General features: G+C 41.5%; 1 non-coding gene and 1 pseudogene across 1 annotated transcript; one reads left to right on the forward strand and one right to left on the reverse strand.

Annotated features, from left to right (window-relative positions):
* The first annotated feature begins 1092 nt into the window (after window positions 1-1092).
* On the forward strand, window positions 1093-26883 carry LOC150006576 (fatty acid-binding protein 5 pseudogene; annotated as a pseudogene).
* LOC150006577 (U6 spliceosomal RNA) lies at window positions 22579-22684 on the reverse strand. Its single transcript, XR_016512042.1, has one exon. It is a non-coding gene; the product is annotated as a U6 spliceosomal RNA (small nuclear RNA).

A 26883-nucleotide genomic window follows, 5' to 3' on the forward strand; every position in this document is an offset into this window, starting at 1 on the left:
AAGGATGGATCCGTGGAAATGATTGAGAGCCTTTCACTGAATACTCAGTGCATTTTGAACTTTGAGGCATGTATGTATGTGATCTATTCCAAAACAAATAAAATTCAAAACACACAGAAAAAAAATCACTCTATAAAAACACCAAATTAAAAAAAAAAATTACATAGTCTCCCAATGATCTAATTTTTTCTGATATGATTGTAGATTTACACATCTGATATAGTTTGTTTTTCTCTCCTAGAAGGCCTAATTTCCACTCCAGCAGCAAGGTCTGGAAAGACTGATTTGCAAACAGGACTTCTGCTACCCTCACCTGTGCCCAGTCTTCTGCACTCCCTGGGAAGTCCTAGCCCTGGAAAGTGGTGTGAAACTCCCTCTGGGAGACACCAAAATCTAGAGGGGTGCTTGCAGAGCCTCAGCTCTCTCACCTCATTCACCCTCCTTCCCTCTGAGTAGATCACACAGCACAGAGATGCCAATCTCATCACCATGCTTGGGAAACCATATGAAGAAAATGACAGCAAGCTGTGCCAAGAGGCTATAATTTTGACAACATTACTAAACAGTTACTTAATTTGATGGCTCAGCAGCATGAGCTTCCCTCCCCATGTTAAAAGGGTCCCACCTGCAGAGCTGGGGAAAGATGACTGGCAGGTCAAGACACCAGGCATAAAGCTGAGATGACAATCTGGACCATCTGACATAGTTACTCTCTAGTTACCAGTGGGAGAAACCCAGCTCAAGAAGAAGAAAAGAGAAATTTTTGGCTTCTCTGACTAAAAAGGCCATGGATTCAGGCTTTGCTGGGTCTAGGTAATCAGCAGACACTGCAAAGCAACATTGACAGCCAAGGCACTCGTCAGAAAAAACTTCTCTTTCTGTAGCTATGGCAAAAGTTATGGTGCTCCCTGCCAGCCCAGCAGGGGTCCCTTGTTCCTCCTTTAGCTATGATCATGTGGACATGGGGTGGTTGGAGGGCTCTCTTTGACCAGGCTTGAGTCACATGGTTATTCCTGGTCACAGGGAATATTTATTAGCTAAGGTTGCTACATCAGTACCCAAAACTTTAAACAACAGAAATGGAGATCCAAGATGGCAGAAGAGCAAGTAAGTGGTAGCTACACTAACCTCCTCTCAGCACCAATCTGGAATTACAACTTAATTGTGGAGAAATCACTTGGAATAACCAACTGAACACTAGCTGGAGAGAAGCCTTATAACCATGGAAAGGGAGAAAAGACCACTTCATCACATGTGACTTGTAGGAAGTGCGGAGACATGAGAGGGTAGACTGGGCTCGCACAGGTGGTAGCTGAAGGGATGGAGAAACATCTCAGAAGCTGGGAGTTCCCCCTGAGAAGGGTGGGGTCTAAACCCCCAGCTGGGCTTCCCAGCCTACAGCAACAGAGCAGAAAGTAAAATAGCATCCAGCTGTGAAAAGCAAAAAGCTGTGTGTTTTTTTGCTGACCTGAGAGAAATGGCTGGAGACCAAGAACTCTTAAAGGGACCATGTACAAAAATGTATTGGCACCCACTTACCCTGGGCTCCAGCAGAGGGAGGGCAGAGTAAAGTAGAGGTGCTTAAGGAGAATTTGGGGTGTTGGCTTTGAGGAGAGAAGTGAGGGAGCAGTTGACAGAGTCCCAGTGCTGACTCACTCCCCATACTACAGGTAGACCACTGCCCTCCAAGTGGTGTCAACATGAGGGGAAGCAATAGGCCCACCCTCAGGAATTAATCTGCCCCACCCTCAGTGTTTAAGCCTAATGGGTGATCACAGATTGAATAGATTAAGAACTAAAGGAGAAAAGACAGTAGATCTCTGGTAGTCTCGAACAGGCTGCCTAGGCCCAGACTGGACATAATCTGATGCCACCAGGGGCAGATTCAGGAAGAAAAAAAAGTGCACCTCTGCAACAGTATATATGATGTGGTGGGAGGAGTGACTCAGTCAGCTAGCTGGAAGGAAGGACCCACCAAAGAGCAACACAACAACAACCAAAACCCAAGTACAACCAGACAGCCCAAATAAATAGCATAAAGGGCATCCCAAGAGAACCAAGTTCAGGAGATCAAGGAGACTGCACCACTGAATTCCATAGGTCTCCTACTACAGAAGGTCGCAACATGAAGACAAGAAGTCAAAGCAGATCAACCTAGGAAGCAGAAACAAACAAGAAGAGTCACAAAATGGGGAGACAAAGAAACAACCCTTCATCGAAAGGAAAGGAGGAATCCCTAGAAAAAGTGCTAAATGAAACAGAGGTAAGCAAACTATCAGACATGGGATTCAAAACAATGGTTATAAGGAAGCTCAATGAGCTCAGCGAGCTCAAAAAAACTACAAAGAACTCTAGGGTAACTACGAAGAACTTCAGGGAAGCTATAAGAAACTTACTGAGAACTACACTAGTTTTAAAAAGTACATAGAAATTATCAATAAGATCCAGGAGGAAATGAAGAATACAATTTCTGAATTGAACACAGTAGAAGAAATCAAAAGCAGACTAGATGAAGCAGAGGATCGGATGGGTCAGTGAGCTGGAGGACAATGTAGAAAAAAATCCTCAGTGCAAAAAAACAAAAAAAGACTGAAAAAGAATGAAGAGGTTTTAATAGAGCTGCAGGACAACATGAAACATAATAATACCTGCATCATAGAAATACCAGAAGGAGAAGAAGAAGAGCAAGGGATAGAAAACCTGTTTGAAAAAGTAATGACAGAAAATTTCCCTGTGCATGCACACATTCAGGCCACTCAATTCCAACCACTGCTTCTCCAAGGGGCTGCAGTGGGGGTCTTAGAAATACCCTGTCTGCCAGCTTCTTGAACACTTGATAACTCTAGTTCAGACAGTATACATCTGTTGTTCACACCCAACATTTTACAAGCACTCTTGCTACAAAATTGTATTAAAAAGTTTAATGAAAACAACTCAAGTGTCCCTTGACAGATGAATGGATAAACAAAATGTGATATACACACACAATGAAATATTCAGCATTAAAAGAAATTCTGGACTTATGGCCAAGATGGAGGCCTAGATAGATGCTGCATCTCTCTCCACAACTAAGAAGGAATACAACTATCTCAAAACTAGAGACAATCAGATATTCCAGAAAATTGAGCTGCATGGAAGTCCAACAAAGATATAAAGAAGAAATACTCATTCAGACAGGTAAGAGGGGTGGAGCCAGGGCAGAGAGGAAGCAGTGTGGTGGCAGCAGCAGCAGGGGCAGCAGCAGGCTGGTGGAAAGTGTAGTCACATGTTTTAAAAACTAGGGAGGGACATCTGGGGAGCACTCCCAGCACCAGACCAGACCAGACCACACAGCTCGTGGTTCCAGTGCTGGGGAAAATAAAGCCTCATTGCTTCTGACTGTGAAACCAGTTGGGGCTGAGGGAGAGGAAAAAACTTTCAGTCTCTCAGCAGAATCCACTTGTTTAAAGGGCCCCCATGGTCCTAGAACACCTGCTGACCCACCCACTCTGGGAACAACAACCAGGGCAACAGCTATGGGGCTCTAGTCCTATATGGGAAGTGGGAGAAGTGCTTGGAAAAGGGGCAAGTGCTGAGCAAGTGGCATCATTCCCTCTCAGACTCCTCCCCCACATACAGTGCCACAACATGGTGAAACAGGTCACCCTGTACTAACGAATACCTAAGGCTCTGCCTCTTACAACATAACAGGTGCAACAGCTCTACCTAAGACACGGAGGAAAACAAACACTGGAGCCTGTCAAGGTGAGGAGACAGAGAAGTATGGCCCAAAAAAGGGAATGTATCAAGGTTCCAGTGATAGAACTAAGTGACAAGGAGATAGCCAACTAATATATGAGGAGATAGCCAACCTAACAGATGCAGAGTTCAAAACATTGGTGTTAAAGATGCTCACAGACTTGACAGATATGCTTAAGTATAGCAAACGCATAAGGGAAGAAGTGAAGGCTATGCTAAATGAAACAAAGGAAAATCCACACAAAATCAATTGTGAGGGGAAGGAAACTGGGGTTCAAATCAATGATTTGGAACATAAGGAAGAAATAAACAGTCAACAGGTACAGAATGAGGAAACATGAACTGAAAAAGATGGAGAGGCTTAGGAGCCTCTGGGACAACCTTAAATGTGCCAACATCTGAATTATAGGGGTGCCAGAAGGAGAAGAGGAAGAGCAAGAAATTGAAAGCTTATGTGAAAAAATAATGAAGAAAAACTCCCCAAATTTGATGAAGGAAATAGACATGCAAGTCAAGGAAGCAGAGTCCCAAACAAGCTAGACCCAAAGAGGACCACACCAAGACACATCATAATTAAAATGCCAAAGGTTAAAGATAAAGAGAGAATCTTAAAATCAACAAGAGACGAGAGTTACCTACATAGGATTTCCCATAAGACTGTCAACTGATTTCCCAAAAGAAACTTTGCAGGCAAGAAGGGATTGGCAAGAAATATTCAAAGTGATGAAAAGCAAGGACCTACAACCAAGATTACTCTATCCAGCAAAGCTATCATTTAGAATGGAAGGGCAGATAAAGTGCTTCCCAGACAAAGTAAAGCTAAAGGGATTCATCATCACCAAGCTCTTATATGAAATGTTAAAGGACACATTTAAGAAAAAGAAGAAGATCAAAACTATGAACAGTAAAATAACAAATTCATAACTATCAACAAATTAACCTGAAAACAATAGCCCCAAAATCAACAACTAGAACAGGAACAGAACCATAGATATAGAGATCATATGGAAGGTTGCCAGTGGGGAGAGAAAGGGGGAGAATGGGGGAAAGGTGCAGGGATCAAGAAGCCTAACTGGTAGGTACAAAATAAACAGGGATGTTAAGAATAGTATAAGAAATGGAAAAGTCAAAGAACTTACTTGCATGACCCATGGATGTGAACTAAGGGGGTGAGGGGAGGATCACTGGAGGATTGCTGGAGGGAAGGGAGGTACCAGGCAGAGGGAGCAAAGGAGAAAAATTGAGACAACTGTAATAGCATAATCAATAAGACATATTTTAAAAAATAAATAAAATAAATAAAAAGTTGAATGAGCAAATACATAGTCGGGGAAGTCAGCTGATAATGAAGACTCACTCAGTTAAGGAATGTCAAGCGCCTGCCCTGCTGTGCTGCATGCTGGCCTGTCTAGGAGCTGCTAGTATAGTTCTGAGCTGCAGAGACAATCCCTGCCCTCCAGGCAGTTACTTCCAGTGGATAACATGGGAGGAGGCAAATAAACAAGAATAAGCAGTAGTTTTGGGCAGTTATCAGTGCTATGTAGAAAAGTAAGGGCAGGTAATGGGCTCAGAGGGATGCTGGTCGGGCAGGGAGGTGGTTCCTTGATTGAGATCAGGGAGGCCAGAAGAGACTCCTCCAAAGGGTGACATTTGAGAAGATGCCTAGATGAATTCACTGCGGTGAGTGAGGGAGTGTGACCTGGTACAAAGGCTTTGGGGAAAGGAATATTCCAGAACTATAAGAAGACCCATGTGACTAGGCCTGGTGAGGAAGACTGTGCTAGTGGAAGGAGATGAGTGGAAGGAACCTCTTTAAGGTTCACCCATGTTGTAGCATGTGCCAACAAGACCTGATGATGAAACAGATGAGCATTATGAGGGAAAAGGAGAGTCAGGTGCTCTCTGACAAGCTTCTGGCTGGAGCAGCTGGGGGATGATGGTGTTATTTTATGAAATCAGGAGCATGTGGGGAGAGGAGGGATCAAAGAGTGATTGTGCTGCAACTGAGGCTGATTAGATATCTGAGTAGAAATGACATTGAATCTGGAGTCAGGGTTGGAGGCTGAAGATTCCCAGTCTCTGTATGGAGATGATATTAATGACTTAAAGACATAGCAAGGGAGAGATTACCTATACAGAGGCTAGACCTCAACCCCAGGGCTCTCCAGAGTTCAGATGCCATGTGCCTTTCCATGTGGTGTCAAACAAAGCAGCACGCATGTGCCCTTCACCTCTCCTGTGGAGGTTGAAGGGCTGAGGGGTCTTCCTGTGTGGCCCTTACCCAGCTTTGCTGCTTCCCTATTATGGTGTATTTCTGTACCAGTTGCCTCAAGCCCAGATGTTCTCAACCCTGGCTCCACAATGCAATCACCCAGGCAGCCTTTTAAAATACCATTGGCCTGGGCCCATGCAGACAAAGTGAAATTTAATCTCTAGGATGAAACTCCAGCATCTAGGTATTTTTAGGAAGGCGATTCTGACATAATCAAGGTTGACAATAAAGTGTGCTATCTTACTTGGTGCACATAAATGTGTGTATTTGGGCATTTTTGACTTGACCCCAAAACTGCTACAAGGGATCTCTGGGCTCTTTAGGAAAAGAAACTTACAGCTCATCCAGCTATTCTCAGGTTTCTTTGGTCTTAGATACCAGAAAAATTCAAACAAAGCAACAGACCTCCTGACCTCCTCTTTCTTCTCCTTTCTAGACGTAATTACTCATTGGTCTATTGGGGGTATAATTTCAGCCATTTTTCTATGCATTTGAAAACATTTAAATATACAAATGTAAATGTATTGGTTTTGGGGGGAGACAGGAGTTATACTAAATATATAACACTGCAATTTGCTTTTTTGTCATCTTGACAAGATGACTAGGAAATATTTTGATACAGTATGCATTTGTCTGGTCTGTGACCCCCTAGCTATATGTGGCTAAGCTTAAATTAATATAAAATTAAATGAAATTTAAAATTCAGTTCCTCAGTCATACTAACAGCTGTATTTCAAGTGTTCAATGGACACATGTGGCTTGCAGTTGTCACGCTGGAGAGCACAGGTTAGGATATTCATCATTACAGGAAGTTCTATAGAACAGCCCTGTTACAGATCATTCTTCTTAGTTAACGTGTCCTGTTCCACAGTATGGATATGCCAGAGTTAGAGAAAAAAAGATTTAAAAAAAATTTCAGCTAATGGAGAAAAGCACTTCAGTGAGCATGTCTTTCATGTGAAAAAGTAGGTCAGTCACAGCAAACAGTTCCTCCAAGGGCTGGAAATCAATTCCATGAGAGTCTGAGGTGGCAGTAAGGCACTTAGGGCTCAAAGATTTCTCTGAAAATGGTTATTTGTTTTTTGCTTTAGATTTTTAGATTTCATTGCCACCTTTTTCATATCCAAGCTGTAAAAATACCTCTCAAATCCTGGTGTTCTCTCGACTCTGCCTTAAAGACTCACCTTGCCTGCTCTGTGCTATCCTGATACCTACAGCAGCTGGTCCATATTCATGTGGCCTATGCCTCCCTGCTCTCTCAGTGCTTTGGGGACATACCGCACAGAAGTGTCATTTATTTGAAGGTTAGAGAATTAATATTCATGACAGCTCTTCATCAAGAGAGCATTAAGGCGAGCTCTCCTGTACCTAAAGCCATCATTTAACGTTCCCTGGGAGGGAATACTGTGTTTTAAAAATATTCCAGACACCTGCTGATATTGTTGCTTGAGTCCCTGGGATCAGAATTACAGGTGCTTTTCTACATTACACTCTCTGGCTTCCAGTTTATACTGAGAAGCAAGACACTAGGGGCAATGGGGGCAATGGGAAAGAGAAAAGACATAAATGAGATCAGCTTCTCAATCAATATTGAAATACTTCCAATAAAAATTCAGAGAGTTCTGTATGGATACTGGGTTGAATATTTTTAGTTAAGTTAATCATGATTATTATGGTAATGGCTCCTGTTTATTGCATTCATTCATTCCATAAATATTTATTAATTGCCCAGCCTGGGCCAGGTACTATGGTGAAAGGACAGATGTTTTCCCAGCCTGTACAGGTCCTCCTAGTATTGGGGGCCAACAAGCAGTCAGGTGTATGCTGCATGGGGGTTAACAGTTATGGTAGGGGAAGCCTAGCCCCCTCTGAACATTTGAGAGGGGTATTAACTGAAGTTGGGGAGCTCCTAATAAACATCCTTTTGTACTTCTACTTCATAATTAACAAAATCAAATACAGGGGCTCTAAGCCCTCTTTTCTAGCTCCATCCTTTTCAAAGAGTGAGATAAAATGAGTTTTTAATACCAGTGAAACAGGATAAGGAACCTGAATTTTCTTCCTGACTCCACCACTGCCTGGCATTTGACCAGGAATAAGGCAGTTTTGTAATTCCTTCTTCTCAACTAAGACTTGTGTTGGGTTCATTCAGATTGGGTGCTTTTAACCTGGGGTTAGTGATTGTCTTTGAGGGTCAACACTCATCTTTGAGCTGTATTCAAACTACTTTTGATGTGCCTAAGTGCATTTTCTGGGCAAGATCATCAAGTTATTGACAGTCCATGACCTGGAAGAAATGAAGAACCTGAGGTGTTTTTAAACAACAGACTCAATTTTTAAACAATATTCCATCTTTTTCCAGCCCGTGGTGGGTGGTAAGGTAATGAGGAGGTGGAGTAGGGCAGAATGCATGGCCCAGCCTGAAGGTGGGGGAAGGGGATGAAGAATGGTAAGAGGGGAGGGGGGTACCACAGGGGTGACCCACCTATGGGCTCTAATCCAAACATGCTAAAGACTCTCTGAGGACACAGATCCTTGAGGATCTTTTACCCACCCCATGCAGGTGCCCATGGGGATACCTGCTCTGTTAGGAATCATTTTGCACATTGTATTATTCAATCCTCAAGTCAAGGCTCCAGGGTCAATATTATAGTCATCCTTTTATAGACAAAGAAATTGAGGTTCAGAGAATTTTAGCAACTCCACCAAAACTCCATAGCTCCTCAATAACTGGGGATTTCAACTCAGATCCATCAGATGCACTGCTTTTCCACTGAGTTTTCACATGAGAAACCCTGGGAGCATGTTAAGTTCCCAGTACTGAAGCCAACCCCAGACCAATAAAAGCAGACTCTGAGTGGGCCATACCAAGGCACCAGGTAACAGCACTGTGCATACACCAAATTCAATATTTTTAACTACAACTCAACCACTCTTCTTAGGAACCACTAAAGACAATAGAAAGTCTTTGGCAAATTAGTTTTCCAGAGATTCAACTACAGGGCTGTCAGTTCCTTTGAAACAGTAGCACCCTGATGTCTATGGCTAATCTCAGAGTGTGCAGTGGGCAGTGCAACACATGGACACACTTTCCTGAAGTCAAGGGCAGTAAGGACATTCCTGCAAGGAGTTGCTGCATTGATAAGCATTGGCCCTAGTGTCTTGTTCTTATTGCCTCCTGAGTTCCCATTGAGTTCAAAACCTCCCAGGCAAGAGAGATGCTCAGCAGGTTTCACATGAAGGGAGTGTTTGCTCACCACTGACAGAGTTTGCTTCCCTGAAGTCTACTAGTTAATAACCAAGAATAGGTGCCAACTTGGGGGTTGGGTGAGGAGTAGGAGCCTCCCATGTACAGCTTGGTCTCAGTGTAGACTGACTGATAGCTGTTGGCTGGGGATGGGAGTGGGGATTGTATTAAAAAGACCATTTCAGTAAATTCCCAGCCCAAAATGCACTAGAAATTGCTCAAATGAATTCCAGATCCATTTATGCCATCCCCAAATCTCCTCAGATTGCTGTGTCTGTCACCAAAAGGAGTGTTAACTGTAAGACAGCCACAATAAAGGCGTGGACACACCTGACAGGAAAATCACATAGAAAAGGCTGGGTAGAGGTGCTGTCCTGGGAACCTCAGAGTCTTTATCCCATTGGATGCTCACAGACAGCTCCATGAGTCAGGAATTGTTCTCAACTTACATATGAGCAAGCCAACATTCAGAAAAGTCAACGTGAAGCCTAAGGTCATGAAACTGGTGAGCAGTGTAGCCAGGACTTCCCTGATGTCTGCTCTGAGGTAATGGCCCCAGGAAACTGCCCACAGCCCTGCTAAATTGGGAGTGTCTAGAACTAAGATAATGAGTGCACTGCTATTGCAATGGGCCTGCACCCTGGGTCTTGCCTGGGAGCCAGTAGCAGCTGTGTAACTACCCTACTCCTGTATTTCTTGCTGTATCATTTTTTCACAATTGGCTTCATTTCATCTTAAATTGCTGAATATAATGGCAGAGCTATCTGACAGGGGAAGAAAGAATCTTACATTGTATATTTCCATCTCGATGTTATAGAGAGCTGCTGTGTAGGGCTCAGCAGTGAAGGCCATCTGGGGTACACAATGGTTTAGCATAGTAAGTAGACATGATGTCTAATACTGGTTTTTAGCTGGATGACTTAGCACTTAGTGGCACACTCTTGAAAAAAAAATCTGGAGAGAAGTTGTCTCGACTTCGGGCCAAGATGGAGGCCTAGACAGATACGCTCTATCTCCCTCCACATCTAAGAAGGAATACAACTATCTCAAAACTAGAGACGACCAGAAGTTCCAGAAAATCAAGCTGCATGGAAGTCCAACAAACAAATATATAAAGAAGAAATACTCATCTAGACAGGTAGGAGGGGCAGAGTCAGGGCGGAGAGGATGTGGTGTTGTGGCGGCAGCAGCGGCGGCAGTGGCAGGCCAGCGGAAAGCACAGTCATATGTTCTAAAAAGTCAGGAGGGACACCTGGGGAGGGTTCCCAGCTCCTCACTGGACCTCACGGCTCACGGTCCCAGCACAGGGGAAAATCAAGCCTCATTGCTTCTGACTGAGCAACCCAGTGGGGGTTGGGGCGGAGGCAGAAACTGCTGGTCTCTCAGTAGAGTCCACTTGTTTGAAGGGCCCCCACGGTCCTAGAACATCTGCAGACCCACCCACTCTTGGAACAATGGCCAAGGCAACAGCTAAAGGGACGCCAGTCCCATATGGAAGTGGGAGAGGTGTCTGTAAAAGGGGCAAGTGGTGAGCAAGCAGCATTGTTCCCTCTCAGATGCCTCCCCCCACACACAGCTCCACAACGTGGTGAAACAAGTCACCCTGTACTGATGAATACCTCCACAAAATGTGTTTGCCTCACAACTGTGTTGGTAGGGCCCTGCCCCTGAGGAGTAGGAGTCACTTGACCCCACCCCATAAGGTTACAAGTGGTAAAGTAACTTGCCCAAGGTCAGAAAGCTGGAAAAAGACTCTTGAAGGCTGCTAATTTAGGTCTCTGGATTTTACCTTGTTCTACTCTGTATCTTTCCCTTCTGTTGTTCCATACTCAATGAGCACGCTCAGCCAAGGTCTGGGGCTAAACCACACACAGAGTCAAGTGTACAGGTGCTGCAGGCACAGGCCAGCATTGCTTCAGAAGTTGGCCTCTGTCTCAGTTCCCCAGCCCTGAACTCAGGAAGTGGCTTGTTTTATAGGTTCGAGCTATGTAGATTAGATTCAAGTACTTCTCTTGGGCCATTTAACCCAGGGGCTCCTAGATCACTTTGAATTGTGGATAGGTGCTTCCTAATAATACTAGAGTAAGAGATAATACATGAAAAGTTAATTTCAATCAACTAAATTTGGTTAGGGCAACACGCTATGCTGCTATTAGAGACTGATAATGCACATTGTTATGCTGAGGGCTCTGAGAAGGCCTGGAGTAAAGGAAGCTATTTACATTGTTTAACCTACCCTTTCTCAAGCTTATTAGCTCAGAAAACTACTTTCTTATCTTTATAGTTTGGAAAAACTAATATTAGGTCAATCCCAGGAGCTCAAATCTAATTAAGAGTCTGAGGTAGAATCATAATTCCCCCCCTCCAAAAGTTGGCACAACTGTAAACAACTGAGCACAGGAAGCTTATGTATAGAGTCTTCTTAAATGGCAAACGAAAGGCTTCAAGAAAGTTTTAGTTTTAGTCTGAAAAGTTTCTCTCTTCTATTATTTCAAAATATAGAGTGATGCATACCCAACATGTTCCTAGACGAGGCACTCTAGCAACTAGCATTTCATGTATTCATAATAGCAGATCATGTAAACTGCCTTATCCACAAACTTAAGAAAATGCAAAAATAAAACAACTGTTAATAATTCCCTAAGATTCTACATAGCTAGAAAAGACAGTAGCAGAGGGTTTAGATAAAGAAATGTACATGGGAGAAATTTTTAGCAGGAAAGCTCTTGTATCATGTACATTGATGTTGTACAATAACCCTGCATGGGCTGGACTCTGCTCTCATCTTCTCCGGCAAAAATAGAGTTGATTTTGAAGTGCTGCCTCTCTTGTCCCACAAACCAAACAACTTCCCAGCCCTCTCCACATTCATCACCTCTACCATAGATCAGGGCTTTGCCGCTTCTTACCTAGACATTTCTCATAACCCACACTGGTTTCTCTTCTCCATTTTCTCCCCAGGTTCACCCACCTTGCATCCTGTGCAGAATAATTTTCCGGACAATTGAAATAATCAGGTCACTTCCTGGCTCAAAAGCTGCAATGGCTCACCCCTAGCCAAGTATCTAAATTCTCCACAATTTAAATTACACCTTTTCTACCTCTTGCTAAAACTCCTTTCTTCAATGTATATCTTCACAGGTTGACTGGTCATTTCCAATGTGGGTTCTGAAATTATGATAGCTCTGCCTGGTTCTTACTATTTCTATGTTAATATGTCTAAATCACTCCGTGGCAACAATGCAAATACGTATTTTGTCTTCACCCTCAGTTCCTGGCACAGAACTCTTAAAATCCTGGGGCTTTCTGAGTGATTAGGGCTGAGAGGAGTGTCTCTTGTTACTTGTAGCAAGCTGCTTTCAGCCATACCTGAGGTTTTGCTCATGAGGTGACCCTTGGAAGATGACAGCAGGTTGCCAGAGGAATCAACCACCTGACTAGAGAGTTGAAATCTTTAGCTCCACTCCCTGGCCTTGGGGAGGGGAAAAGACCTGAAGATTTTCAACAACAATGGCCAGTAATTAACGATGCCTACATCATGGACCCTCCACAAAACCGCTAAACAATAGGGTTTGGGGATTTTCTGGGTTGGTGAACACATGGAAATGCTGGGAGGGTGGCAGTCCTGGAAAGGGCATGGAAGCTCCACACCTTCCTCCCCACTACATTGCCCTTTGTATCTCTTCCATTTAGCTAGTCCTGTGTTGTATCCTTTATAATAAACCACTAATAGTAAGCAAAATGCTTTCCTGAGTTCTTTGAGCCATTCTAGCAAATTATTGAACCTGAGGAGGAGATTGTAGGAACTCCAGAATTTACAGCCAGTTAGTCAGAAGTGCTAAGACTTATAACTGATGCCCGAAGTGGAGGCAATCTTGCAGGACTGAGCCGTTCATCTGTGGGGTCATGATAACTCTGGTAATGTCAGAATTGAATTGAATTGTAAGGCATCCAGTTGGTGTCAGAGAATTGGAGATGAGGTTAGTGTTTGGAAAGACATCATGCTTTTGGTGTCAGAAAAACACCTAACAGACACTCCAATCTTTTAGACCCAGCTAAAATGCTGTCTTTCCCACCAAGCCCTTTTGTATTGTCCTAGCCAGAAGCAATATCTCCATTTCTGAACACCAACAATACTTTGTATTACCTGCTTTATAACTCTTATTGTTACTGAATGTAGGTCTGACTGCCTGCTGCTATGAAAGCCAATACTTGAGAGGCAGGTGCGGATATAAAGGAAAGTAGTTTATTTTCAGGTGCGAGCCACCTGGAAAATGGGGGACTCCTGTCACAAAGCCCATCTCCACATCTTAGTGGTGGCAGAGATTTTATAAGGGGGGAGAGGGGAACAGAACAATGAGATCCAGAGAGAGGGTTGCAAAGTTCTCTACATGCAGACAAGCACAGTCCATTCTGATAAGGCAAGTAATGGTCTAGGGTGCTTCATCCTGGTTAGTCATCCCAGCTTTACATCATCCTGGCTCCATGGTTGAAGGTCAGCAAATCTCCCAGAACTGGGATGTTTGAAGGTTGGAGTCTGTTTCTTTTAAGGTTAGTTCATAGGATTCTTATATAAACATGCTGTTTATCTACAAGCTGAATCTTAGTCAGTCAGCACTTATAGAAACAATGTCAAAAGGATGGTGGGGTGGGTTACAATTTCCCACTGTTACAGTACCACTTTCTTTTATCATTTTATTTACCTGCATGTATTATCCCCTGCATTGTGATGTAATGTCCTAGAATAAGGGGATTATTGCCTGGTTTTATTTTTCTATCCCCCACAGAGCCTAATACATTAAAAAAAAAATCTATCAGTGTTAGTGAAATTAAGACATTAAAATATTGTGGTTCCATCAATATCCTTCAAAATTATAGGTGCGACTATTTTCTAAAAATATATACCAGCTATCTCTTGAAATCTTACTGCCTTGCAAAATAACACTTAATTTTAAAGGACAAAATTGTTTCATTTTGACTGAAGATACTCACCTGGAGACAAGCACTAATGAATTCCATCTCCCTAGGCTCCAGCCCATGACAAAAACAAGCCCTGTGCCTGGTGTTAATCAGTGTTGTGAAAAGGACTGACCAGCAGCAGCAGGTGCACCTGCTTGAAGGCAGGTGCACTTCAGGTAGATTTCACCTGAGCGGAGTTATTAGATAAAAATGCAGAGCTTTACTGATGTTGAGGGCAGCATTTCCCACCCTCCTATTTTATCTGGGACTTTAGCAAGTTCTCCTAGAATTCAAGCAATGAAAAACCACCTCCCTGGGTTAGTGTAACATGACTCTTAGATACTCAAAAGTACCCTGAAGAATCATGGTGCAAGGAAGGAAAATAACAGAAATAGAGTGGTGGTCACCCCTTATTAGCTATGTTTTACAAAAGGACAACTATTGGCTAACAATTAAAACACCATTATCTTTTAGACACGTGGAAAACTCAACTCATTAGGCATTTTTCAAAGTGGTCCCTGAAGTACATTGATTGTCCTGGTTCAAAAGAAAAGCCCTCAGTTCACCTGGTGGAGCAATAGGCCATTTCAAATTTTGGTATGGTTAGCTTCATCTCTGAAAGTATACTTCTCTTTTTTGAAAGCAGTTTCTGGAGTTGACCAAAGCAATTCCCAGATAATAGCTATTAACAATTCTCATATAATCTTCACAGACATCCTTCCCTCCTTTTGTTAATGTTCTTTCAATAGCATTGGTCAGAGGAAAACAAGAATCTCCCCATTTCCCACTAAGTGTCTTTGGATAAGGATTTTTTCTTTATTAAAAAAATGATTTTGCCTTATAAAAAGTTCTTATTTTTCTTAGAACCAAAATGACTCTCTAAAAATCTGCAATGGCCAGGAATGTAAACCAACTTGTACCCAAAGTTTCTGTTCAGACCATGCGTGCAGTAGAATAGGAATTGAGAGCATGGACACAGGGCCACCCTATTGGGGTGGAATCCCAGCACTACCACTTCCTGGTATTCGCATGGGCAAACGCCTGAACTGCTTTGGCCTTGCAATATTCTTTCTGAAAAGTGAGGGTCATTGGGATACCTTCCTTTTCCTCAAGTTCCTGTTGGCACAGATCTCTTGGCCCCAGTGACTCAGTGTGGCCTTGGAAGGGAAAGGGCCAGTTGTGGCTCCATGGACTGCAATAAGAATTTAAGGACTTTTCCCTTAGTGCCTGGCACATAGTAGGTGCTCAACTATTGCTAGCTGTTATTTTTGTATGTGAAACACCGAGAAAAAGCATCCAGCATACACAGCACATTTCAACAAATATCTATTTGTTCATGTGTATGTATTATTTATATATTTAAATTCAACGTTTCCTCTAATTGAAGATGCCAAAAGATAGAATTTGTCCAGTAAAGTCATTAATTGCTATTAACCACAGTGATTAATCAGTGTTTGGGGAGTGATACTTTGAAGTTATGCAAAATCTTCTTTCTTTTAAAAATTTTGTCCACTAATTTTAGCATTCATCAGTGGATCTTGCCTGCAACAATTATTACTGTGATATTTGATGCTGATTTTCAATTTTTTTCAGTTCTTCTGTATCTATTAATTGAAATTTTTCTGTAAGGAAGGGTTGTCCCTTTTGCCCATTTATTTAATTGTTTATATCAATGGGGATGCATAGATATTTATTTTATCCTTTACATTATATTTTGATACTTTAATATTTTATTTTGTTCCTCAAGTTTCAGTTTGTTCCTACTTTCTCTCCCACACCCCTTGCTGTCCTCTTCTTCTTTCTCTTCCTCTTCTTCCTTAATTTTTGGCACCACTAGGAGCTTCAGGTAATTTTATATGTTCTATACCCCAGCCTTGAATCAGCCAGTGCTCTAAGAAGCCCTGTTCCTCTCAATGGATCCCTAGAGGTGTTTTCTTTTTACAAGGGTGTTATTGTTTCTGTGCTCCTTGAGCAGAGTTAGAAAATGAGACATATATATATGTGTGTAAATATGCATATTTACTTTCTTTAAATATGCTTTATTGACCTGGCTGCTGTGGCTCAGTGGACTGAGCATCGGCTTGCGAACCAAGTGTCGCCGGTTCGATTCTCAGTCAGGGCACATTACGTCAGGTCCCCAGTTGGGGGTGCATGAGAGGCAACCACATGCCTCTCTCTCTAAACAAACAAACAAATAAATAAATAAAATTGTTTAAAATATATACTTTATTGATTATGCTGTTACAGTTGTCCCAATTTCTTTTCCCTTTGTTCCCCTCCACCCAGTGACCCCCTTCCCTCCAGTCATCCGTCCCCCCTTAGTCCATGCCCATTGGTTGTGCACATAGTTCTTCCCAATATCTTCCTGTCTACTCCACTCCCTTTTACTATGCTTCTTAATTCCTGTACCATCTCCCTCCCTTTCCCACCTTTCCCCTCCCTGTTGGCCTCCCCCCAAAATGTTCCCCATACCTATAATTCTTTTCCCACTCTTGTTTCCTACTTAGTTTGCCTTTGTTTCAATTCCCTAGCTTCTGTTGTTGGTTGTTGTGATACAGTTTTCATTTTAATGTTCATAGTTTTGATTCTCCTTCTCCTAAACAAGTCCCTTTAACATTTCATATAACAGTGGTTTGGATCTGATGAACTCCTTCAGGTTTACTTTATCCTGGAAGCACTTCCTCTGCCCTTCTATTCTGAATGACAGCTTCACTGGATAGGGAACTCGTGGTTGTAGGTTTTTGATTTTCATTACTTTGAATATTTCTTGTCAGTCCCTTCTTGCCTGAGGAGTTTCTTTTGAGAAATCAGCTGATAGTCTCATTGGGACCCCTTTTTATGTAATTCTCTTCTTCTCTCTTGTTGCTTTTAAGATTTTCTCTTTATCCTTAAGTTTTGACATTTTGATTATAATATGTTGTGGCGTGGTTCTCTCTGGGTCCAGTTTATTTGGAACTCTCTGTTCTTCCTGGACCTAAGTCTATTTCCTTCCCCAAGTTTGGGAAGTTCTGCTTCATTATTTTTTCACATAATTTTTCAATTTCTAGTTCTTCTTTTTCACCTTCTGGCAACCCTATGATTTGGATGTTGGCCCACTTATAGCTGTCACAGAGGTTTCTGAGCCTCTCCTCTTTTTCCTCACTTTTTGTTTTCTCTTTCTTCATTGTTGATTGTTCCTTCCCTATGTTCCCATTTGTTGATTTGATCCCTGGTTTTTTTCCCTCACCACTAGTTTCATATCTGTTTCATTCATTTCAGCAGGACTAGCCTCCATTCCTTCCCTGTCTTGTTTAAGACCTGCTGTTAGGTCTGTAAGCATTTTTATAACCAAAGCTCTGAACTGTGCCTGAGAAAGATATTCTATCTGCTGCTTCATTAGATTAGATATTTGCTGTCTGGTCAGCTGCATCACTGGGATCTCTATGATGATCTCTGCCATCCTGACAGTTTTGTGTTTACCTTTGTTTCCTGGGTGGGGCTGTAACACCTCCTACACTATAGGGGGTGGGGCCCCATGCACTGGTCACAACTGGGTGACCCTTCTCACCACACTGTGGCATTTTGTGTGGGGGCGGGAGTCCAAGATGGATTCCTGCTGCTCACTCTCTGTTGAGAGATTGGGAGCCTCTTTCTCTGTCCCCACGGCCTTCAGCCTCACAGTCTGAGGCAATGGGAGTCTGCCTTCCCTGGCATTAGAATCGTGAGCTGATGGTTTGGTCTGCAGCTAGGGGTGCTCCCAGCTTCACGCCTCCCCTTAAATACAGGTGTCTGTGCTTACCACTGTTCTGCCACCATCGCTGTAGTTACTGCTGCCAGCACAGCTTGACCTCTCCTACCTGGCTTCACCCCTCCTACCTGTCCAGATGAGCACCATTTCTTTATAACTTCATATGTTGGACTTCCATGTAGCTTTATTTTCTGGAACTTCTGGTTATTTCTGGTTTTGCGGTAGTTGTATTCCTTCTTAGTTGTGGAGGGAGATGGAGCGTGTCAGCCTAGGCCTCCATCTTGACTGGAAGTTGTCTCCTCATCTTGACAGGCTCCTGTGTTTGTTTGCCTCTGCATCTTAGGTAGAGCTGTTTGTCCTGTTATGTTGTAAGGGGTGGAGCCCTAGGGATTTGTCAGTACAGGGCGACCTGTTTCACCACGTGGTGGCGCTGTATGTGGGGGAGGGTTCTGAGAGGGAATAGTGCTGCTTGCCCAGACTTGCCCCTTTTCCAGGCACTTCTCCCACTTCCATATAGGACTGGCACCCCTCTAGCTGTTGTCCTGGTTATTGTCACCAGAGTGGGTGGGTTTGTGGATGTTATAGGACCGTGGGAGCCGTTTAAACAAACTGACTCTTCTGAGAGACCATCAGTTTCTGCCTCCGCCCCAACCTCCACTGGTTTGCACAGTCAGAAGCAATGAGGCTTGATTTTCCCCAGTGCTGGGACCGTGAGCTGCTGGGTCTGGTGAGGAGCTGGGAATGCAATACCAGATGTCTCTCCTGACTTTTTAAAACATGTAACTGTGCTTTCCACCAGCCTGCCATTGCCACCACTGCTGTCGCCACTACCACACCACATCCTCTCCGCCCCAGCTCCACCCCTCCTACCTGTCTGGATGAGTAGTTCTTTATAACTTTGTTTGTTGGACTTCCATGCAGCTTGATTTTCTGGAACTTCTGGTTGTCTCTAGTTTTGAGATAGTTGTATCTCTTCTTAGTTGTGGAGGGAGACACAGCATGTCTGTCTACGCTCCATGTTGGCCGGAAGTCCTACTTTTATAGCTATTTAAAATAAACATGAGTTAAAACTAGAATCTATCACTTCAGTCCAGGGCCAGAGTTCATTTGAGATGTCATTTTTTTTTATTTTTAACTTCTTTTTCCAATAGTCACCTTTTAGCCACAGGAGATATATTTCAAGACCCCGGTGGATGTCTGAAACGTCAGTTAGTACTGAACCCTTATATATATATATTGATTTTTCCTATACTTACATATCTGTGGTCACGTGTAATTTATAAATTAGGCACAGTAAGAGATTAACAATAACTAATAAAAAATAAAACAACTATAACAATATACTGTCCAGTTTGCCTTTTATCTTGGTTTCCCTCATAGCCAGGTAACTTAAAAAAAAGCACACAAACAGTAAAATTCACTCTTTGTGATGAAAACTTCCATGGACGTTGACAATTGCATTGTCATGTATTCACCTCACAGTCTTGATAAGAACAGCTTTTATCATTCCCCAATTTTCTTCATAGTGTCCCTTTAGTTAGCCCCGACCCCAACCTTTAGCAATCATTGCTCTGTCCCTATAGCTTTGCCTTTTCCAGAATCACACAATATAAGAAGAATCACACAATATGTGGACTTTAGTATCTGGGTTCTTTGCATTAATAAAATACATTTAGATTCTTCCATGTTATTTCATGAATAAATATCTTGTCCTTTTTGTAAAATGCTGAATTGTATTCCACAATTTATTTATTCACTCATTGAAGGATATCTGGCTTATGTCCAATTTTATGATTAAGGATGATATAGATATTATACAGATTTTCATATGAATATAGCTTTCAGTTCACTTAGATAAACATCTAGGTGTGGGATTTTTTTGGTCATGATAAATGAGTATTTAACTTTCACATTACCATCAGCATTGTATGAAAATTCCAGTTGCTTTGCATCCTCACCACCACTTACCATTGCCAGGGTTTTCTGCTTTTTCTTTTTTTAAGTCACTAAAATGTGTGTAGTAGTGTCTTATTGTAGTTTTAATGTGCATTTCCCTAATGATTAATAATAGTGAGTATCTTTGCATGTGTTCATTTATCATCTGTATACAGTCAAGTGTTTGTTTAGATCTTGTGCTTATTTTTAAAATAATTTAGTGGTTACTTCATTTCTTATTGAGGTTTTTTTTTTTAATTTTATGTTTTTGATTTTTTAATTGTAGTTGTCCCATTTTTCTCTCATTGTTCCCCGCCACCCAGCCCACCCCTTCTCCCACAATCATATCCCTCCCCGTTGTCCATGTCCATAAGTCATTTATACACGTTCCTTGACTAAACCCTTCCCTTACTTATCCCCCTTCTCTCCCTCCCTCCTCCCCCCTATTGACTGTTATTCTGCTCCTTGTCCTATTTAGTTCATTTGTTTATGTTGTTCTTTAGTTTCCGGTATTAGGTGATATCATATGGTATTTTTCTTTCTTTGGCTTATTTCACTAAGCATAATTCTCTCTAGTTCCATCCATGTTGTTGCAAATGGCAGGAGTTCCTTGTTTCTCTCTACTGCATAGTATTCCATTGTGTAAATGTACCACAGTTTTTTTTATCCACTCATCTACAGATGGGCACTTCAGCTGTTTCCAACACTTAGCTATTGTAAACTGTGCTGCTATGAACATAGGGGTGCATAAGTTCTTTTGAATTAGTGTTTTAGGATTTTTCAGGTATAATCTTAGCAGTGGAATCACTGGTTCAAAAGGCAGTTCTACTTTTATTTTTTTGAGGAAATTCCTTACTGTGTCCCATAGTGGCTCCACCAGTCTGCATTCCCACCAACAGGGTTCCCTTTTCTCCACATCCTCACCAGCACTTGTTTATTGCTGTTTATGATGGCCATTCTGACTGATGTGAGGTGGTATCTCATTGTGGTGTTTATTTGCAACTCTGATGGCTAGTGACATTGAGCATTCTTTCATGTGCCTATAGGACTTCTGTATGTCCTCCTTGGAGAAGTGTTTATTCAGGTCCTTTGCCTACTTTTTAATTGGATTGTCTGTCTTCTTGGTGTTTAGTTGTATAAGTTCTTTATATATTTTGGAGATCAAACACTTATCTGAGGTATCATTAGTAAATATATTTTCCCATATGGTTGGCTCCCTCTTCATCTTGCTGATGTTTTCTTTCACTGAACAGAAACTCTTTAGTTTGATGTAGTCCTATGTGCCTATTGTTTCCTTTCTTTTCCTCGCCCTAGGAGATATACTGGTGAAAATATTGCTATGTGGGATATCTGAAATTTTATTGCCTATGTTTTCCTCTATGATTTTTGTGGTATCACAGTTTACATTTAAGTCTCTTATCTATTTTGAGTTTATTCTGGTGTACGGTGTAAGTTGCTGCTCTAGTTTTTTTTTGTTTTTGCATGTCCCTGTCCATTTCTCCGAATAGCATTTGTTAAAGAGATTATTTTTGCTCCATTTTATGTTTTTTTCCCCCTTTGCCAAATATTAATTGATCATATAGACCTGGGTTTATTTCTGGGCTCTCTATTCTCTTCCATTGATCTATATGTCTGTTCTTATGCCAGTACCAGACTGTTTTGAGTACAGTGGCCTTGCAGTATAGTTTGATATCAGGTTGTGATCCCTCCTACTTTGTTCTTCTTTATCAAGATTGTTGAGACTATTCAGGGCCATTTGTGATTCCATATACATTTTTGAAGTATTTTTTCTAAGTCTGTGAAATAATCAGTTGGTGATGTCATTGTTAACCCATTCATTCATTATTTAATAGCATGTTACTCATTCTCCATGAGTTTGAATATTTTTGAGTTTTTTTCCTTGAAGTTGGTTTCCAGTTTCAAGTCATTGTGATCTGAGAAGATGCTTGATATAATTTCAATTTTCTTGAATTTATTGAGGCCTGTTTTGTGTCCTACCATGTGGTCTCTCTTTGAAAATGTTCCATGTGCACTCGAAAAGAATGTATATTTTGCTTCTTTGGGGTAAAATGTTCTATATATATCAATTAAGTCTATTTCATCTAGAGTGTTGTTCAATTCCTCAATATCCTTGGTGTTTATTTTCTTGGAAGATCTGTCCATTGTTGACAATGGAGTATTAATGTCCCCTACTATGAATGTGTTGCTGTTGATATCCTTCTTGTAGTCTTCCAAGATTTTCCTTATATTTTGGGTGCTCCTATGTAGGGTGCATATATGTTTACCAGTGTTATATCTTCTTGATGGATTATTCCCTTAAGTATTATTAAATGTCCTTCTTCATCTCTTTTTATGGCCATTGTTGTGAAACCTATTTTGTCTGATATAAGCATTGCTACTCCAACTTTTTTTCATGTCCATTTGCTTAAAATACATTTTTCCATCCATTTACTTTCAATCTGTGTAGATCTTTTGTTCTGAGGTGGGTCTCTTGTAGACAGCATATATGCGGGTAATGTGTTCTTATCCATTCAGCTATCCCATTTCTTTTGATTTGAGCATTTAATCTATTTACATTTAAGGTTTTACTTGATAGGTACTTATTCATTCTGATTTTCCCCCTTTGTACTTGTGTTCTTCTCTCTTTCTTTGTCTTCATCTTCTTAAAGCAGTCCCTTTAGCATTTCTCACAATGCTGGTAAAAACATGGAATGCGTCATGAATTTGCATGTCATCCTTCCACGGGGCCATGCTAATCTTCTCTGTATCGTTCCAATTTTAGTATATGTGCCACTGAAGCAAGCACCAGTTATGCTTCTTGATTCCTGCATCATTTCTCCCTTCCCCCCTCTTCCCCATCACAGCTGATAACCCTCCAGATGATCTCCATACCTATGATTCTGCTCCTGTTCTGGTTGTTTGCTTAATTTGTTTTTGTTTTTAATTTTTTTTAGATTCAGTTGTTGATAGTTGTGTTTGTTGTCATTTTAATGTTCATAGTTTAGATCTTCTTTTTCTTAAATAAGTCCCTTTAACATTTCATATGGTAAGGACTTGGTGATGATGAATTCTTTTAGCTTTACCTTGTCTGGGAAGCACTTTATCTGCCCTTCCATTCTAAATGATAGCTTTGCTGGATAGAATAATCTTGGTTGTAGGCCCTTGCTTTTTATCACTTTGAATACATCTTGCCAGCCCCTTCTTGCAAACTTTCTTTTCAGAAATCATCTGATAGTCTTACAGAAACTCCTTTGTAGGCAATTCTTCTTTTCACTTGCTGCTTTTATGATCCTCTCTTTATATTTACCCTTTGGCATTTTAATTATGATCTGTCTTGGTGTGGAGTTCTTTGGGTGCTACTTGTTTGGGACTCTGTGCTTCCTGGACTTGTATGTCTATTTCCTTCACCAAATTAGGGAAGTTTTTCTTCATTATTTTTTTCAAATAAGTTTTCAATTTCTTGCTCTTTCTCTTCTCCTTCTGGCACCCCCTATGTTTTGGATGTTGGTATGTGCAAATTTGTCCCAGATGTTCCTAATTCTCTCCTCATTTTTTTCAATTCTTGTTTCCTCTTTCTGTTCTGGATAAATATTTATTTCTTGCTTTTGTTCCAAATCATTGATTTGAATCCTGGCTTCCTTGCCATAACTATTGGTTCCATGTATATTCTTCTTTATTTCACTTTGTAAAACATCCAGTTCTTCCTTTATTTTGTGGTCATACTCAGTCACTTCTCTGAGCATCCTGATCACCAGTGTTTCGAACTCTATATCTGATAGGTTGGCTATCTTCATTTAGTTTAGTTTTTTTTCTGGGGTTTTGTTCTATTTTTTCATCTGGGTCATTTTCTTTGCCTCCTCAATTTAGCAGCCTTCCTGTGTTTGTTTCTGGGTATTGGGTAGAGCTTCTTTGACTCCGTGTCTTGGTAGTATGGCCTAATTTAGTAGGTGTCCTATAGGGTCCAGTGACATAGCCTCCCCTATCACCCAAGCTGGGTACTCAAGGTGCACACTTTCTGTGGGTTGAGTATACCCTCGTCTTGTATTTGAGCCCTGATTGCTATTGTCAGGTCATTGGGAGGCATTTACTTGGGCCAGATAGCTGTAAGGACTAGATGTGACTACTGACCACCAATTCTCTGTGGAGGATCAGCTGTGCAGGGTCAGGGTGGTGATGCTTCGACATGGTCTGTAGCTGTCCACTGGGTGTCTTAGCCCTGCAGTATCCCGGGTGGTGCTGTCCAAGGTCAGCCCCCACCTGTGTTTTGCCTGGGGCACCGTGCCTGAGCTATAAAGCAATCTGTGATGGCTGCTACTTGTGCTGGGCTTGTAGATTCCCGTGTGAAGCCAAGCTGTGAATCTGAGATAGCTCGTGCTAGTGCTGGGCTTGGAGATCCCTGAGGCCAGCTGTTGCTTATTTGATAGGATTTAGGAAGTTGTGAAGCATGAGCCAAGGTCAGCTATTTTTATAAAAAGGCAGCTTGGGTGGGCCTGTAAGTTGGGTGGTGCAGAGTCTCTCAGGATCTTCAAGGCAGGTCAAACAGTGTTAGCCAGGTTGATGGAGTCTCAGGTATGGCACTAGCTTGTTGGTTGTGGGAGGGAGAGGGTTTATAAAAGAGACAATGGCCTCTCTCACCTTGAAGCCAGATACTTCAGTCTCTCCCTATATACCACTGGTGTCTTTCAAGCTGCTACCTTGGTGCTGGAGCTCAGAGGGAGTGAGTCTGAGTAGATGAGTCCATTGTGTGGGTTCTTTAAAAGGAACTACGTGGGACTCCAACAGTCTCTGCCACTGACTCAATCCCCGCTGGTTTTTGCAGCCAGAAGTTGTGGGAACTTATCTTCCTGGCACTGGAACCCTGGGCTGCAGGGCCTGGTGTGGGACTTGGACTCCTCATTCCCAAGATATCCCTCCCAAATTTCTATCTGTCACACATGGGTGAGAGGCCAGCCTACTCTGCATTGTGTCCCTCCTGCCTGTCTCTGTGGATATGGTTTCTTTAATTCTGTAGTTGTCAGACTTCCATTCAACTCAGTCTCTGACAGTTCTGGGTGATGCTTGTTCTATGTTTTAGTTGTAATTGATGTGATTGTGCAAAGAGGCAAGCCATATCTGTCTATGGTGCCAGCTTGCCAGGATCCTCCTGGGTATTTTTTTTTTCTTGCCTTATTATACTAGCTAGCACTTCCAGTACAATATGTAATAGAAGTGGTGAGTGAAAAGAGCTGTGCCTTGTTACTAATCTTTTGGGAACAACATTTAGTCTTTCACCATTAAGTATGATGGTAGCTATAGAACTTCACAGATGCTCTTTATTAAATTAAGAGTTTCCCTGTATTCCTAGTTTGCTGAGAATTTGTATCACAAGTGCATGAAATCAATTTTATATTTATATACTAACTACAAATAAAAAATAAACATTTTTAAAAGTACAGTACCAGCCATGGCTGGGTGGCTCAGTTGGTTGAAGTGTCCCATACACCAAAAGGTCACAGGTTTGCTTCCCAGTTAGGGCCCTCTGTTGTGCATTTAATCCCTTGTCAGGGTGCATAGAGGGGACAACCGATGGATGTTTTGATGTGTCTCACATCAATGTTTCTCTCTCTCTCTCTCTTGCTCTCTCTCCCTCTTCCTGTCTCTAAAATCAGTAATAAACATATCCTTAAGTGAGGATTAAAAATGTATATCATCAGAAAACCTAAAGTACTTAGGGGTAAATTTAACGAAAAATATGTAAAATCTATACACTAAAAACTATAAAAAGAAAAATATAGGAAACTAAAGGAGAATGACATAAAATGAGAGATATATTATGTCATTTATGGAAGACTCAGTATTATTAATATATAATTCTTCATAATTGCTTTTCTCCAAATTGTCAAATTGATCTATCCAGATTCAATAGAATCCCAATTAACACCCCAGCAAGAATGGTGTTTGGGGTTTTCTTTGCCTCTTTCTTTTTCTTTTTATCTTATCTTTCTTTTTTAATTTTTTTTGATAGAAATTAAAAGGCTAAATCTAAAATTACATTGAAATGCAAAAGACCCAGGATAGCAAAAGTTATAGTAATCAAGACTGCTTAAAATGTATGTGAGTAGACGCATAAGTCAATGTATCAAAATAGGGTTGAGAGGGAAAGAGAGATAGTCAATTGATTTTTGACAGAGGCAGAGGGATAGGTAATCTAGGAAGGGAAAAGAGTCCTTTTCAACAAATGGTTCTGGTACAGCTGGGTACGCATATGAACAAAATGAATACTTTGGCTGTAGAGTAGAGAAAGAATCACAGGGGTCAAGAATAGATAAAGAAACATCAATTGGGACTTTCTTGCTTCCAGGAGAAATGCCTTTAGTAACTTTACTTTTAGGAATTTATTTTATAGATACAAAAATACTGGCAATAACCAAAAGTCTGTTAATAAAAGACCAGTTAAATTGCAGTTTGTTTCTATAATAGAGCAATATGCAGCTGTTAAAAGAACAAAGTTCTTTATGGAACGAGCATCAAGATACAATTTTTAGTTAAGAAAATAAAAAACCAAGAGACCAGCTTCCTGCATCACACTGTCTCTGGTCACCCTGCACACAGCCCACTCCCACCAAAGACACCACTCAGCAGCTGACAGGAAGGTGGTGCTTAGTGGAGAGGGGAGGCCTCCATGAGTACACGGAGGAAGTGGGAGAAGAAATGGTTTTGTGAAGAATGGATGCCGTGGCCAAACCAGACTCTCATCACTTCTGATGTCAAAAACCTCATTATAAAAACCGAGAGCACATTGAAAACAAGACAGTTTTTGTGTAATTTGAGAGAAGTTTGGAGAAACTACAGTTGATGGCAGGAAAACTCAGACCATCTCAATTTCATAAATGGCACATTGGGTCAACACCAGGAATGGGAGGGGAAGCAGAGCACAATAACCAGTAAATTGGAAGATGGGAAGTTAGTGGTGGAATGTGAATGAACAAAGTCACCTGTCCCAGGGTCTACAAAAAAGTAGAGTAA

Source organism: Furipterus horrens, unplaced genomic scaffold (genome assembly GCF_987537825.1).
Source record: "Furipterus horrens unplaced genomic scaffold, mFurHor1.1.pri manual_scaffold_6, whole genome shotgun sequence".
Classification (NCBI taxonomy): Eukaryota; Metazoa; Chordata; class Mammalia; order Chiroptera; family Furipteridae; genus Furipterus; species Furipterus horrens.